This window comes from Ixodes scapularis, unplaced genomic scaffold, assembly GCF_016920785.2.
Source record: "Ixodes scapularis isolate PalLabHiFi unplaced genomic scaffold, ASM1692078v2 PGA_scaffold48__2_contigs__length_671460, whole genome shotgun sequence".
NCBI classification, from domain to species: Eukaryota; Metazoa; Arthropoda; class Arachnida; order Ixodida; family Ixodidae; genus Ixodes; species Ixodes scapularis.
In genome coordinates this window covers 235,008-248,477 of record NW_024609877.1, presented here as the reverse complement: position 1 = coordinate 248,477, position 13,470 = coordinate 235,008, and positions in this window count along the sequence as shown.

Below are 13,470 nucleotides of genomic sequence, written 5' to 3'. Positions count from 1 at the left end.
TGAATCAAGTCTAGGAAGGACGTCTGATATCTTGGGTCGATCCAGGCGGTGCTACAGTCGACGCGCGGGTGTAAAAAACAAAGAAAAAAGAAACATAAAGATAGAAGGTGTGCGCTTCGCAGGAGGAGGGAGAAGATGTCGCTACCTTTCTTATCCAGTGGCGTTACCTTTCACAACAGACCCCACTGCGGAGATCAAAAGTCTGTAGTAAAGTAGTGATTTGAGTTAGTTTGTACTTCTACATTCTTCTGTGTTCTGTGCGCTGTTTTCTTATGTTGAAAAGCCTGTCTTTATTCTTATTTTGCTCTGGTCAATCAAAATAAAAAGCGCAAGTCACCTTTCTTTTGCTGTTTATGATTGGCTTAGGAATGATAGAACACGTACAGAAACATGATGAACACCCTGATGCTGCGCTTTTGTACGCTCTCTGATCGGTCCCCATCAGCTCGCAGCGTCGGCTGCGTTTATCTGAGAAAAAAGCACTTTATTCGTCTTCATTTGATTTTTAGGATTACGAATATCGAGATCAGTTTTCAATTCGGTGCAAGAAGGCTGGAGACAATCACTTTCCAAGTACCGCCGAAGCCCTTCCTTGTCGGAGCGTGACGTCATAAAAGGAGTTTTCGGAGTCTCCGCTTTCGCGCATCTTCAGCACCTGTCAAAGCTAAGCACGCGCATTCTCGCTAGTTTCAAAAACGGCAGAAAAATACGTCACGACTGGTGTCAGTGCGGGGGTATATTGGCGACGTGCGCCATCGACACTGTCGATGGCGCACGTCCTTCCACGATTGGCCGAATGCTGACTATGACGTCAGCAAAGGCTTTCTTTTGAAGGAAATAAGAGGAATGCAAGAACTTAAATTTTGACGGTGTTTGCAGTGTTGGTTTCAAAGCGAAATAGTGTCAAGCTTCCACCATGCTCATTACAAACACCATCGAACATTCGCAAGGTAATGACGTCACGAGAGCGAACCATAGCGGGGCGCCACCAAAACATCTCGCCGCTTGCAGTTGCACGCGCTGCCCCCACGAGCGGCACGCACTTGGCGGGCGAAAGATCCTTTTATGACGTAACGTCGCACTTAGTTACATCTTCGGGGAAAACGAACGTGTTATTCAGATTCACATGATTAAAAATACTCTAGAATTCACTTCTAACTCGTTTCTTTTTTTTTTTTTTTCTTTTTTGTTTTTTTGTTTTTAGGCATCTTGTTGTCCGAGCTCCTTTCCAAGTATCAGACGTGCAAGACAAGATAGAAAAGAAAGAAGACAACAGGCTGGCCTGGGACAACGTTGTCCTTAACACTCCGCGATCTGACCGCGAGTAAAAATCTTACCACATTCTTCTGCATCAATAATACAAGCAGATGTCATTTTCGCCGAGAAACAGCAACACTGCGATGTGTTTTTGAAACCACACGAATCGAGTAACCGTTCAGAAAAGCTAGGCCTAACCCGTTCGATGAAATGTCGGAACCCAGTGAAATGTATTCGCTCCTCAGACAGAGCCACACACCCACACACACAAACACAAAGAGTACGCCCCAGGAATAACTCGACCATGAGCACACAGATGAACGCGAAAAGCTTGCGACGTTCCAGGACGTAAATCCTCTAAAATCACAAGCGTAGATGATGTCGCATGACACGGAGACAAACGTTTCTGCCATCCTCAAAAGGCACTATGATGCCGCCGCCGTTATCTGGAGGATAAGTTTTTTTTTTGTTCCTTCTGGTTTACCATCGCGACTCGCGACTATAGAGTGTCACCAAAAAGAACAATAGCACTTAGGACCTAAAATGACTTCTCAGGGTGGAGGTTCCGGGAAACATACCGACTCCAACCTCCGGCGCAATGTTTGTTGAACGATTGCAGAATCGCACGCAATCGTGACCAGCATGAAATGGATAAGGCCTAAGGCAGAAAGCAGACGCCTGAGTCGGAACGTGCGAGCACCTCTCTCTTTCTATTCCGCAAGGTCCGAGGCTATGCCGGGAGCACGCTTGCTAACGGCTTCTCTGAATTTTCGTGTATCGTCCATTGCGCGTACGCAGGATGCCATAGCCCACTAAGGAGAAACCGCACAGCCCAGTGCAGTCTGGCAACACTGACGTACATTCTCCAAAACTATGGACACGTACTGTAAATTTCATGATTCGAGGCTGCCGCTGGGAAGGTGCCTACGGGAAGATTGTGTAGGGCGGCGTGAGAACGATTGATACAGAGATACAATTTTCAATCTACGTGATCTTACCAAACAAAATAACTTGTGTGAGACTCGAACAAGAAAGGGAGTGAACCTCCATGTAATCGAATAGTTTTCTTTATTTCACAATGTCTACATTGGATCCGTAAGTACCGTGCGTGTGCTTCCAAAACCAACCACGAATATGTTGCAACGACGCTTTAAAAACGGTCGTTTTCCCTGTGTACCAGTATGCATTTGTAACGAACGTGCATCCGCACATGGAGCTACCGTTCTGGGGGATATCAAATAGGCAAGTGATCAAAGGCCGCCATCTAAGGTTTATATTATTCCTGAAACTTACTTTTGACGGCTTTTCAGATCTTGTACATTGCGTTAGAATAAAGGGTAAGATGCAGTAGACGTAAATGTTCGGACATGTAAATCGCCAAACACGGTTGGTGAAAGCCACATGACAAGGTTTCAAGACACTGCTCTGCCACTGTGGGAGTGTCAAGGGGTCTGAAGGGTTCAAGAGCACATCTAAGCAAAATATTGCACGGCCCTGTTTCGTAGGTTTTCAGACTCAAGAGCCTGAATGGTGAACAGTTCAACGAAATACACAGCCCACTCGATGGATGTCGCCTCTATTGACATTGAGAATCGTCTGCGATTATTTGCTGCTCACGTATACAGATGAATGCAAAAATATATTTCATGATTATATCCAGCGTAGACTCAAATACCTCATACATTGCGATGTTGGTGGAACATAAATGGTAGCTGCATAAAGCGCGGTATATTAAGTAGCAATTATCCGACCTTTTCTATCGGATTTAACATCCTTCCTTTGAGATACACGATAAATCAAAGGAATCTTCAGATATAACGAAGCCATGATCTTTCTACAACACCTCCACAATGAACAATAAAATTTAAGCTCACTAAAAAGCACTAGCATCGACAAGATCATTCCCAAGCACCAGATCAGAAATAAAGGTCTAAGGTCGCTAAGGGTGAGCACTGCCTCCGGAACGGGCATAGCATTGTTCGCTCGACGGTATGCGGTCTTGAATTTTCTTAGTGACTCAGACCTTGTATAGAGTCCGGTCTCAGCTCCACGACTCAGGGTATTCTTGACCTCGTCCAGGTACACAGAGGATCGCCTTATTTCGGGTCCTGTGAGGTATGTCAGCAGAAGATCAGAAGCTTCGACGTAACCTTTTCCAAGAAGCTCTCGTCTTAGAGCTTCGAGGTGCTCCGGGTGTGCTGTGGAAATTAAGAAGGTGTCCTTTTTGTCGTTGTTTATCTTTATAGCCTTTGAAGTGTCTCCACCGTCACCAGTTGTAAAGCACTCTGGGCCTACCCTGAGGAAATAGTTCAAGTCGTAGTTGACGGGGAGGGCATCGTAATCATATACGACAAACGCATGGTGATTGAGAAAACAAATACGGTAATGTTTCCGCATAATATCGACTAATGAGACAAACTGTAGAGGCTCGCTCTGGAACGGCAGAGAAGTTAGAAGTGACGTGACTCGGCCTTTGAAGATTGTGGACATAATGAAAAGCGTCAACATGATGAGGCCAACAACGAGTCGGGACGACTGAGGCCCAAGAAGAACACTGTGGAAACGAACACCTTGTTGCAGAAGCGATGCCAAAATAGGGGATAAAAAAGTGAACATGTCCTGAGTGTTGTTGTATAAAACCTTGTTGATCAAAACGATGGTCAGGACAAAAAACACAAAGGATATCAGCAGCCCGATCCACACTTCCCATGAAAACGGCAAGACGAGAACAGCTTCTTTCAGAACGTGTTCCGGTTTTGGAACAAAAAATGAAAAACCAACCCGGGTGATGTACTGTACAACCTCGATGTCCCCATGAAGTTTCGTGGGTTTCCTGGAAAGTGCTATTAGGGAACTCGATAATCTCTCAGGCCATCTGAAATCGAACTTCCCGAGTTTGACATGAGATAAGCGATGTCTCAGTAGTTCTAATGTAACTTCGATGGCTGAATGCTCAACATAATATTTTCTGTCCCAAAATACAAATATTTTACTTCCATTAAGAGGAAGCTGTTTTGGGAGAGATGCGCGATCATATTTGCCACATTTAGTGCAAGTTCTCTCAGAGCGAGTACGACACAACCGTTCTTTGCCGCAAAGAGTTAGATTTCTTAAATCGTTGAGCATGGATTTCAAGGGCTGAATACGAAATTCGTCTTGAATGTGTGCACTTCCATTAGACAGCGTTATTTTGAAATTTCCACTGGCTTTATGAAATTCTGGCGTACGCGGATTGTTCCGATATAAACCAAGCATTCTGGGTTTCAACGTCACTCCTTCAGCAAATATTAGCGCTGTCATGTAATAATTGTTTTTTGTGATTTTATATAAATCTTTGGGAAGAAAATCATAACATACAATATATAAGATCTTTACGTAGCTTTGTCTAAAGGCGAGGCAAAGTTTACCACGGCATGTGAGAGACTGAACTGTTCCGTCAGTCCAGAGTGTCACAGTATATAACAAAGGTTTCAAAAACGTCGTGAACATCGTCGCGTTTTGTACGAGGCATTGCGGCTGCACAAATATGTCCAGGGGCCCGTTTTCTGGGTTGAATGATGACAAGAACTGGTCGAATAGTTCCGATGAAATGAAGGATTTTAAGGTTAACACCTCATGCGGCTTGCTAGTGCTTACTCCTTTTGGCAGTAAAGTTGCTGTGATGAACGTCACCAGAAAAACCGCCTCTGGCTTCCAAACACTCCGGCTGAATCGGATTGAACATTCCAGAGCTGACATGACTCTCAGAGAAGAACTATTGCGTCTTTCCACTGCCACCTAAGTTTACAACGTGTGATGATATTTAAAATAAGACTTTATGTTCGTGTCTAAGAGCACCTTTCTCAGTGTGATGTCCGTCGCCGCAGTATTTCGCAATGACACATCGCATGAAGCATATTTGATGGAACTAAATATCTCCCTTAAACATGAGTGCGCTCCGTGTACCCTAGTACCATGAACTTGAATTATTGAGTTGATTGGATCACCCTTTCCTTCCCGACAGTAGCCCTGTAGGCTGCTCTCGCTGTTCAAGTTGGACGTTTCCTTTCCGTTTTTAAGCACTATCCACTTAGGTGCCAATTAGAAAATGAATGGTGTTTATAGAACTGCGCGGACGTTGCCATGGTTATTTCTAGATGCCCGCTTTCATGAGAGTACATTCAAGTGCACAAACATGATAGGATCGTACCTGACGCCGTCATCCGCATTGGAAAAGCGGAGAGCGATTATAAGCTACGACTTAGAAGCTACATAAAATCATTAAAAACATTTTTTTCTTTTTCTTTTAGATCTTCTGGCTATAAATTGCTCCCGTTCTGACAATATGCACCAGCTCACATGCCCTCTGAGCATATTTTGTCTAGAACAAGTACTGATTGTTGCGTATTTCTTTTTGTCTTTTTGATCGAGCCCCGTGTTGTTGCCATAATTAATGGCGTAGCGCCACATGGCGTGCTTCCGGGTCTGAACCCGTGCTGGGTTGGGAAGTTTAATGTTTAAGGCCGTAGCTTGTGTCCCTTACGTCATTGTTTTTCAAACAATGAGTTGCGATCCAAAGGGAGGTAATGCGAAAATGTGAAGAGGCTCGGTAACATGAAAACTTTGAAGCATGGCCTCACCGCGGCAACGTGGATGAGCACAAAAATCAGGTCGCAGCCAAACGTTGATCCGGAACTGAGAGTTGAGGGGTATCCGAACTTCGCCCTCATTTCGAGGAACTGCTCTAATAAAGCAAGCTCACAATTTAGTCATTAAGAAGAGTCATGTGATGGCTTATAGCCAAGTTGTATGATGTGCAGACCGGCACGGTACTCGTCTCAAAATTCAAATTCCTTGTAATCGAAAACATTTTGGAGTCATTTTGTAATAATTTAAATAAATTAATTACTAACCAATCGCACGAATGATGTCATTATTTTTGGAAGCATTAAAATTACTTGGGACGGTTACTAACGTTCACTTCGCTCCCTAATAGCGTCCTTTGTTGGCACAAGTTCCCAACTCAGGGATCCTCGAACCGAGTCTCAGGCGGGAGGATAGTTGACCAAAATTGGTTGATTAAGAAGATGATTAGTTAAGAGTTCGCTGATTCTAATCTGATAAGGGACAGCAAGAAAGACCCGTTTTGAACCCGCACAAATATCTGTCGTTTTGAAAATCTGAACAAATTGGAAAAGTAACGGCTAGTTTTCAACCAACGACAAATTACATTTTTTCTCCCTCAAGTAATCAAGCTAATTTACTATTGTTTTAACGACGAATAATTGTGAATGCGATCGATTCCTTTTTTGGAGCAACGTGTGCAAAACTGGTGATGTGTGATGGTTTCTAGCCAAGACGATAGTCCCGAAAAGAAGGAGCGGCGACACTTGACGGCTCCTCTTTGCGTTGTAAAATCAAGGGTCGTGTTATCGTTTCTGCGCTTTGTTTGCCGCGTGAAGATTGAATTATTTCGTTCAGAATCCACCTTTAATTGTCATTTTTAAACGTGAATTTAGGGTTTACTGGGTGTGTTCAGATAAGGACGGTCATGGTGGTGCTATGCCTAATTTTTGTTTTCAATAAATGTTTTATATGAAGTAGAGAAACCTGTCCACACAACGGGACAGACCTTAGGTTTGCAAGATACTTCATAGTATTCGTGAGAAAAATCGCATTCGAGAGGAGGTTGAAAAAACGATTTTCCCAACTACGCGATGACGTAACTTTGAAGGCCGGAGGAATAAAGAATACAGCTTTCTACACCGCCAAAATTTTAACGCTTAATGCAAGCATACTTTTCTGCCAGAATTAGTTCAAGTTAACCTATGTGAGCCTATATTTCAAGCGTAATAAAATGTCAAACTTGGCTTCTGGAACAAATCTTACATAATGAGGCATTTTTCGGCGAATTTTCAAGTCGCTTTAAATTTATGTTCTAAAACTGAAACTTTTTGTGTCGAGTGCTTTATGCTTTGCGAACTTTAACAAATTAATTAGCGTTATACTGTAAAAATTTGTTTCTGCATTGCGCCCGAAAATTTCCTCAAAATCGAAAAAGTCGAAATTTTGCAATTTTTTTTGAGGCAATAAAAAAATAATCATTCTCAATTTTTTTTTTAATTTTTACCCGATGGGCTTTTGATTACCGGCAATTACAAATCTGCAAAAACATGTTGCATTATGTTGTTTTAAAAGAAAAAAATATATGTGCAACCAGGGTTGAGGTCGCATCAGTTACCGCAGGGGCGTTTCTGTCTTAACGACTAGTGGTACAGGAGCGACGGATCCCATAGTATCCGTATTTGGTCATATTAATGTTCAGGTGCCATGAAGCACTCTAAAAATAACACGCGAACTTGTTTTCATCGCTGATGTGGCTGGTATTGCCAATGAATACTGAGCTTTACGGCCAATTCGATCCGTATTAGAGTGTTCTACTTGGCTGGTTAGGTGCTCATCTTGCTACCTTTTCAAATTAGTCATTAAATACCAGTACTTGGCTGACAAAAGACAAAATAATTCGATTCGTCGTTCTAGGCACCGCTAGGACTGAGCGATGTTACAGGAGTTTTTAGTCGGACCAATGGAGGGTGTGGCGTGAACGGGAGGTTAAGCCGTTGGTATATTATGGCATTGTTACGTATGGGCCTCCTGCGCTGAAGCTTCGAACAAACTGTGGCGACCTTGTTTTGGGTAGTACAAGCTCACCTAATTGGGACTCCCACTATTGTCTTGTGGCGCCTTCGGCGTGATTTTTTTACTTCTGTGTAGTGCAGAAGAACGGAAAAAACACCTTTGGACGTCCAAAATCGGCTACATTCAACGCCGCAAGAAAATCGAAAGTTCCGGATTCATGCCACCACCGCTAGGGTACGCGTCTCATTACTCTCAGTGGTGACGTTAGAACATCTGGCATCCCGACGTTTTTCTTTTTTCTTCCCCTTTATGTTTCTTTGGGACGCGTGATACGGCGTTTCTTGGTTCACGCTCTTATCGTTTTGGCCTGTGCTTCGACGGCGTTAGCATTTTTCGTTTTTTTTCTATTTTACTCGTTATCGTGTTCCGCGCCAGAGCAGGCACACTTCTATATGTGTGGCAGTTTGAGTCGCTCAAGCTTGTACTAAAAGTCCTAACAAGTCCTTTTTTGCAGCGCCTCCTGGGCAACGCAGGATGCCTAAGGCGTAACAGGACTCCAAGCCGGAGCATAACTGAAGACGGCGCCGGAGGAAAACAAGTGTCTCGTGAGGCAGACTTGCAAAAAATAAGTATTCCTCTGATCAATAAAGTCAAAAGTGCAAGTCACCTTTTATTTTTTGCTGTTTGATTGGCTCAGGGATGATAGAACACGCACAGAAACATGACGAACACCATGATGGTGCGCTTTTGACGCTCCCTGATTGGTCTCCATCAGCTCGCAGCGTCGGCTGCATTTATCTGAGAAGAAAACACTTTATTCGTCTTCATTTGACCTTTAGGATCATGAATATCGAGATTATTTTTCCAATTTGGTGCAAGGAGGCTGCAGACAATTTTCCAAGTACCGCGAAAGCCCTTCCTTGTCGGAGCGTGACGTCATAAAAGGAGTTTTTGGGATCTCCGCTCTCGCGCATCTTCACCGTTTATCAATGCTGTACACGCGCATTCTCGCTATTTCTAAAAAAAGGTAAGGAAAAGACATCACAACTCGTGTCAGTGCAACGCTTCCAATTGAACGCGCTGCCCCCACGAGCGGCACGCAGTTGGCGGCCGAAAGATCCTTTTATGACATAACGACTGGTCGGAAGTTTTTCGCGTTTTGTTGCATTTAGTTACACCATCCGGGAAAACGAACGTGATATTCAGATTCACATGATAAAAGTACTCTAGAATTCACTTCTAACTCATTTTAAATTTTTTTTTTCAACTACGTTTTTTAGTTTTTTTTGTTATTAGGTATCCTGTTGTCCGAGTTCCTTTCCAGGTATCAGACGTGCAAGAAAAAATAGAAGAAGAAGAAAAAAAAAGAAAACAGGCTGTCCTGGGACAAAGTTGTCCTGAACACTGCACGATCTGACCGCGAGTAAAACTCTTACCACATTCTTCTGCTGCAATAATACAAGGAGATGTCATTCTCGCCAAGAAACAGCAATACTGCGATGTGTTTTTTAAACCACACGAATCGAGTGACCGTTCAGAGAAACTAGGCCTAACCCGTTCGATGAAATGTCGGAACCCAGTGAAATGTATTCGCTCCTCCAGACAGAGCCACACACCCACACACACAAGCACAAAGAGTACGCCCCAGGAATAACTCGAACATGATCACACAGATGAACGCGAAAAGCTGGCGACGTTCCAGCACGTAAATCCTCTAAAATCACAAGCGTAGATGATGTAACATGACACGGAGACAAACGTTTCTGCCATCCTGAAGACGCACTATGATGCCGCCGCTGTTATCTGGAAGATAGTCTTTTTTTTTTTTTTTTTTTTGCTTCTGGTTTATTATTGCGACTCGCGACTATAGAGTGTCACCACAAAGAACAATAGCACTTAGGACCTAAAATGACTTCTCAGGGTGGAGGTTCTGGGAAACATACGGACTCTAACCTCGGGTGCCATGTTTGTTGAACGATTGCACAATCGCGTGCAATCGCCGCTGTTATCTGGAAAATAGTCTTTTTTTTTTTTTTTTTTTGCTTCTGGTTTATTATTGCGACTCGCGACTATAGAGTGTCACCACAAAGAACAATAGCACTTAGGACCTAAAATGACTTCTCAGGGTGGAGGTTCCGGGAAACATACGGACTCTAACCTCGGGTGCCATGTTTGTTGAACGATTGCACAATCGCGTGCAATCGCCGCTGTTATCTGGAAGATAGTCTTTTTTTTTTTTTTTTTTTTGCTTCTGGTTTATTATTGCGACTCGCGACTATAGAGTGTCACCACAAAGAACAATAGCACTTAGGACCTAAAATGACTTCTCAGGGTGGAGGTTCCGGGAAACATACGGACTCTAACCTCGGGTGCCATGTTTGTTGAACGATTGCACAATCGCGTGCAATCGCCGCTGTTATCTGGAAGATAGTCTTTTTTTTTTTTTTTTTTTTTTGCTTCTGGTTTATTATTGCGACTCGCGACTATAGAGTGTCACCACAAAGAACAATAGCACTTAGGACCTAAAATGACTTCTCAGGGTGGAGGTTCCGGGAAACATACGGACTCTAACCTCGGGTGCCATGTGTGTTGAACGATTGCACAATCGCGTGCAATCGCCGCTGTTATCTGGAAGATAGTCTTTTTTTTTTTTTTTTGCTTCTGGTTTATTATTGCGACTCGCGACTATAGAGTGTCACCACAAAGAACAATAGCACTTAGGACCTAAAATGACTTCTCAGGGTGGAGGTTCCGGGAAACATACGGACTCTAACCTCGGGTGCCATGTTTGTTGAACGATTGCACAATCGCGTGCAATCGTGACCAGCATGCAATGGGCGCAGGCAGGAAGCAGACGCCCGAGTCGGAAGGTGCGAGCACCTCTCTCTTTCTATTCCGCAAGGTCCGAGGCTATGCCGGGAGCACGCTTGCTAACGGCTTCCCTCAATTTTCGTGTATCGTCCATTCCGCGTACGCAGGATGCCAGAGCCCACTAAGGAGAAACCGCACAGCACAGTGCAGTCTGGCAAAACTGACGTACTCTCCAAAACTATGGACACGGACTGTAAATCTCATGATTCGAGGCTGCCGCTGGGAAGGTGCCTACGGTAGGGGGGGGGGGGGGGGGGGGGGGGGGGGGACGACGCTTTAAAAACGGTCGTTTTCCCTGTGTACCAATGTGCATTATTAACGAACGTGCATTCGCACATGGAGCTACCGTTCTGGGGGATATCAAATAGGCAAGTGATCAAAGGCCGCCATCTAAGGTTTATATTATTCCTGAAACTTACTTTTGACGGCTTTTCAGATCTTGTACATTGCGTTAGAATGAAGGGCAAGATGCAGTAGACGTAAATGTTCGGACATGTAAATCGCCAAACACGGTTGGTGAAAGCCACATGACAAGGTTTCAAGACACCGCTCAGCCACTGTGGGAGTGTCAAGGGGTCTGAAGGGTTCAAGGGCACATCTAAGCAAAATATTACACGCCCCTGTTTCGTAGGTTTTCAGACTCAAGAGCCTGAATTGTGAACAGTTCAACGAAATACACAGCACACTCGATGGATGTCGCCTCTATTGACATTGAAAGTAGCGTCCGTGATTAGTTGCTGCTCACGTATATAGATGAATGCCAAAATATATTTCATGAATATTTGCAGCATAGACCTGATACATTGCGATGTTGTTCGAACATAAATGGTAGCTGCATAAAGCGCGGTATATTAAGTAGCAAATATTCGACCTTGTCCATCGGATTTAACATCCTTCCTTTGAGATGCACGATAAAGCAAAGGAATCTTCAGATATAACGAAGCCATGATCTTTCTACAACACCTCCACGCTGAACGATAAAATTTAAGCTCACTAAAAAGCACTAGCACCGACAAGATCATTCCGAAGCACCAGATCAGAAATAAAGGTCTAAGGTCGCTAAGGCTGAGCACTGAATCCGGAACGGGCATCGCATTGTTCGCTCGACGGTATGCGGTCTTGAATTTTCTTAGTGACTCAGACCTAGTATAGAGTCCGGTCTCAGCTCCACGACTCAGGGTGTCCTTGACGTGGTCCAGGTACACAGAGGAGCGCCTTATTTCGGGTCCTGTGAGGTATGTCAGCATAAGATCAGAAGCTTCGACGTAACCTTTTCCAAGAAGCTCTCGTCTTTGAGCTTCGAAGTGCTCCGGGTGTGCTGTGGAAATTAAGAAGGTGTCCTTTTTGTCGTTGTTTATCTTTAGAGCCTTTGAATTTTCTCCACCGTCACCAGTTGTGAAGCACTCTGAACCTACCCTGATTAAGTAGCCGAAATCGTAATTGTCAGAGAGGACCTCGTAATCGTATACGACAAACGCATGGTGATTGAGAAAACAAATACGATAGTTTTTCCGCATAATATCGACTAATGAGACAAACTGTAGAGGCTCGCTCTGGAACGGCAAAGAAGTTAGAAGCGACGTAACCCGACCTTTGAAAATTGTGGACATAATGAAAAGCGTCAACATGATGAGGCCAACAACGAGTCGGGACGACTGAGCCCCAAGAAGAACACTGTGGAAACGAACACCTTGTTGCAGAAGCGATGCCAAAATAGGGGATAAAAAAGTGAACATGTCCTGAGTGTTGTTGTATAAAACCTTGTTGATCAGAACAATGGTCAGGACAAAAAACACGAAGGATACTAGTAGCCCGATCCACACTTCCCATGAAAACGGCAAGACGAGAACAGCTTCTTTCAGAACGTGTTCCGGTTTTGGAACAAAAAATGAAAAACCAACCCGGGTGATGTACTGCACAACCTTAGTGTCCCCACGAGGTTTTGTGGGTTTCTCGGCAAGTGCTATTAGGGAACTCGATAATCTCTCAGGCAATGTGAAATCGACCTTGCTGAGTTGGAGATGAGATAAGCGATTTCTCAGGAGTTCAAATGTAACTTCGATGGCTGGGTGCTCAACATAACATTCTTTGTTCCAAAATACAGATATTTTACTTCCATTAAGAGGCAGCTGTTTTGGGAGAGATGCGCGATCATATTTGCCACATTTAGTGCAAGTTCTCTCAGAGCGAGTACGACACAACCTTTCTTTGCCGCAAAGAGGTAGAAGTTTTAAATCGTTGAGCATGGTTTTCAAGGGCTCAACTCGGAACTCGTCTTGAATGTGTGCGCTGTCATTAGACAGCGTTATTTTGAAATTTCCACTGGCTTTATGAAATTCTGGCATACGCGGAACGTTCAGGTATGGACCACGTATTCTGGGTTTCAACGTCACTCCTTCAGCAAATATTAGCGTTGTCATGTAATAATTGTTTCTTATTATTTCTAATACATCTTTCGAAAGAAAATCATTACAAACAAAATGTAAGATCTTTACGTAACTTTGTCTAAATGAATTGCAAAGTTTACCAGCGCATGAGGAAAACTGAACAGTAGCGTCAGTCCAGAGTGTCACTGTATGTAACAAAGGTTTCAATAACGTCGTGAAGATCATCGCGTTTTGTACGAGGCATTGCGGCTGCACAAATATGTCCAGAGGCCCGTCTTCTGCGTTGAATGATGACAAGAACTGGTCGAATAGTTCCGACGAAATGAAGGATTTCAAG